Source organism: Talpa occidentalis, unplaced genomic scaffold (genome assembly GCF_014898055.3).
Source record: "Talpa occidentalis isolate TD23 unplaced genomic scaffold, MPIMG_talOcc4v2.1 talOcc4.2, whole genome shotgun sequence".
NCBI classification, from domain to species: Eukaryota; Metazoa; Chordata; class Mammalia; order Eulipotyphla; family Talpidae; genus Talpa; species Talpa occidentalis.
The window spans coordinates 33,306,324-33,310,208 of NW_023602073.1; positions in this window are offsets into that span (position 1 = coordinate 33,306,324).

The following is a 3,885-nucleotide window of genomic DNA, read 5'->3' on the forward strand; positions in this document are numbered from 1 at the left end:
CTGGCTACCATAAGCGCAAATGTGATTTTTGGTTTCTCCGGTGTGTTTGTTTCATATGTCCATTTGCTGTTGAAAAACTGGCTTGGGCTTTGTGAAGATTCTGTGTGTTTGTGTGTAATTTGTTTGTAGTGACTTGCTAAGAGATTTTAATTTGTGGAAATTGTTCTGTGCCGGTTTTGTAACAGGGTGGTCCCCAGGAAAGGGGGAGGTTCCAGGTTCCCTGCCCCACCCAAGGGAGGGTGGAGCTGAGCAGGAAGAGGAGAAGCTGGAGAAGAGACTGAGGAAAGAAGCAGGATGGAGCCAGGAGACCTGGAGGAGGCACATGGAGCCTAGAGACACGTGAAGAAGCTGCGCTTGTCTTTTGGTCGTGGACGGGGTGACACAGATGTGGGTGAGACCCATGGGGAGGTGACAATGGCAGCTTTTATCTTGATGTTGATTTTGCTCTTTTCCTTCCGGGCTTGTCCAGTTGTTTGTGACCCTTTTCTGTGGGTCTCCACTGGAAGATGCTTTAGACTTGTGGCAGGCCTTGGGGCCTTGCTCTGGGCCAATCCCATATGGATGGACTTTTACCCACGAGGGGATGGGTAACTTTGGGTGCTTCATTTAGAAACTAGACTCTTTGCCTTACCTGTATTGTTTCCTAGTTTAATTAAAGTTCCTTCCCATTAAAGTCTCCTATGTTTTGTGTTGATGCGGCGGATGGCAGAACCCATTTAGAATAGGCAGGTTTGTGGGGCTTGGGCTGCCCCTCTCCCTGTCCTATAACAGTTTTACTCAAAAGATTAGGCAGTACATCGGACCCTGTGGCCAGAGGAAAGATGGCGTCTGAGGCCACTTGGCAGAGGTTCTTGTTGCTAGGACTTTGGAACTTTTTTTTCTTTCTTTTTGTAATCTCTGCTGTCTCATTAGCATTTCTAAAGGCAATAATGGTTCTTCAGTGGTATGTTGCTTTGTCTTTGGCTACTTCCTGCTCTTTGCCTGATGCATTTTGCCAGCCAATTGTGGAGCAGTGGTGTTTAAATTAGCAAATGTATGCCTGGGTGTTAAGGAAAGAGTAGCCTTAAGCAGTAACTGGTAATTGCTGGTAGCCTTGATGGATTCTTGGAGATAACTTGAATTTTTGCAAAGTCTGGATCAGAAAAATTAACAAGATTTTGTTTGAGTCTGAAAGGATTTGCTACTGTGAATTTTGTCTACACAATTTGTTTTGGGCATGTTTGCCATTTTGAATACTGGATTTGTTCAATTGCTGGTGTAAGACAAGATTCTAAGTTTCTGCTTCCTACTGAGGAAGGTCTGTTATGGAAAGCACTCTTTAGGGTGCATCATGTAACTGTACCAGGTTTTCATACCTGTGTTGTTGTTGTCCCTCCCTAGTGTGGGGGAGGTGTAATCTGTGCTTAGATGTTTAATCTGCTCTTTCAGCTTCTGTCCCAGAGTGGCTAACAGAAGTAAGGAGATGACTCCTTTTAATTGAAAGTTAATTACTGATAATTTGATTTTGCTTTTTCAGGTTCTATTCCAGGAAACCCAAGGAGTGCCTGCTTGGTGGCTAACAAGAGATGACTCCTTTTGCTTAAAAGTTAACTGTTACTTTTATTCTTTCAGTTGCTGTACAGAATACCCCAGGATTGACTTCTAATAAAAAGTCTTCAACACTGAAAACCCTAAGGTGATAAACAAGGTCATGTAACTCTTGTGATTAATAAAACTTTTCCTTCCTATTTCCAAAGTCTTAGGTTTGTAGGATGACAACTGGAAATTTTTCTGCCAGCAACACTCCACATTTTTTTTTGGACTTTGACTTTTTTTTTCTGAGCCTATGGAGTAAAACTGCAGTTACATAACATATTCTACGTGGCATAACTAAAAAAAAAAACTGTCTTTGTGTCTATATGTTGTATGTCTGTATGTCCTTTCCTTGTGTCCTTGTCTTGACCTCCAGTGATTAACAAATTGGTATACATGGTGCCCATAGACGTGAAAAAAAAAAAAAGAGTCTCCTGTTATGAGAAAAACTAAAGGTTATGGTTTCATTGTCAACATTGTGCTACTGAACTAAGCCGGTGCCTTCATAGAGATTGAACATTGTTGTTTCTGTTATTTTTCTGATATTTATGGCAAAGCTTCCCAGAAATCTAAATTCAAGTACAAATTTGGTAGCCTGTCATTTGGCTGATGCAAGGAAATTTTGTGGAACCTCAGTAGAGCTCCTGAGACACTCCACAAAGTTTCTCCCTTTCCTCCTGGGAAAGGCATTAGATGAATTTGTTCTATTTGGCTTTTACCTAATGAAGTAAAACTGGAAGGGAAGCATTGTCACTTGGGAAAACGGGTAATAACACCTTGACCTGATATGGATGTAAATTGTCAATGATGATTGTCACCTTGTAATATTGTATACTTCAATTGTTTAATATCTACAGGAATTGTTTCTGAAAATATAGGGAGAAAAGGTCTCAACAGATTCCTATTGATGGAACTGTTGAGAGTAAAACTTTTCTACTAAGGACTGAATAGACTTGGAAATACACCTCATATTTACTAAGTTTTCCTTGACATAATACTCATGATTTTTTTGCATTTTGTTCTAAATCCACAAAGTTTTCTTGTTTTGGTGACCAGGATCTGCAGCAAGGTTGTAATTTTTTTTCCCAACAAAGCTAACTTGTGTTTGCATTTTCTCTCCCTTGATACCAACACAGCATAAAAATAGTGGTAGTAATCTTTTACTACTTATCTCAGAGTCTGTTTTTGCATAACTTCCATAGGGATTTTGTTTAAACTGAAAAAAAATTGGACATAAGTTTCATTGTGTGGCTTTGAGTGGAGTTCTTCCAGAAAGTTGAAACAGAGCTGAACCAAGAAGAGGAGAACCTGTTTGCCTTGTTTGTAGGGTTCCAGAGACCTCCAAAGAAGGTGAGGAAGCTTGCCTCCATTGGCAGGACTGGACAACCTGGCCAACGAAAAGTCCCTGGTACCCTCAAGAAGAGGAAAGCCCAGGTGGAGTCTGATGAGACCAACTTTGTACCTGAAGCCTGCATCGACTGGATGCCAACGGTTCGCTCTGATCCTATATGGAGTATTTCAACAAAGCCAGCTAGAAATTGCTGTTGGTTGTTTCTGCCCTGTGATTTTATGCAAAAATGGGAAAAATGGTTTAAAGGTAGATTTAATTTGCAAACTTTTGCTATGCTGTTAAAGTTTGGGATCAAGGTTGAGAGAATTCGTTTTTGCATAAGTTGAACCATTTTAACATTTTTTCCCTGTGATTTTGATATATTTGCTATCTTGTTTTAGCCAATGCTCCAAATTTTTTTTCTTTTGGCTTGGATAATGGATTATTTTTAAGTAATGAAACTGTCATACTGGACATTCATGGACAATGCTGCTGACTAATTGCTGCTTCTCTTACACACTTGTAACCCTGAAAAAAGACTGTCTCCTAAGATTACGCCATGACATCTGTGCCACCATAGATATGGTGGAATAAAAATTAAAAGGGGGATTGCAACAGGGTGGTCCCCAGGAAAGGGGGAGTTTCCCTGCCCCACCCAAGGGAGGGTGGAGCTGAGCAGGAAGAGGAGAAGCTGGAGAAGAGACTGAGGAAGGAAGGAAGCAGGATGGAGCAAGGAGACCTGGAGGAGGCGCATGGAGCCTAGAGACACGTAAAGAAACTGCGCTTGTCTTTTGGTCGTGGACTGGGTGACACAGATGTGGGTGAGACCCGTGGGGAGGTGACAATGGCAGCTTTTATCTTGATGTTGATTTTGCTCTTTTCCCTCCGGGCTTGTCCGGTTGTTTGTGACCCTTTGCTGTGGGTCCCCACTGGAAGATGCTTTAGACTTGTAGCAGGCTTTGGGGCCTTGTTCTGGGCCGATC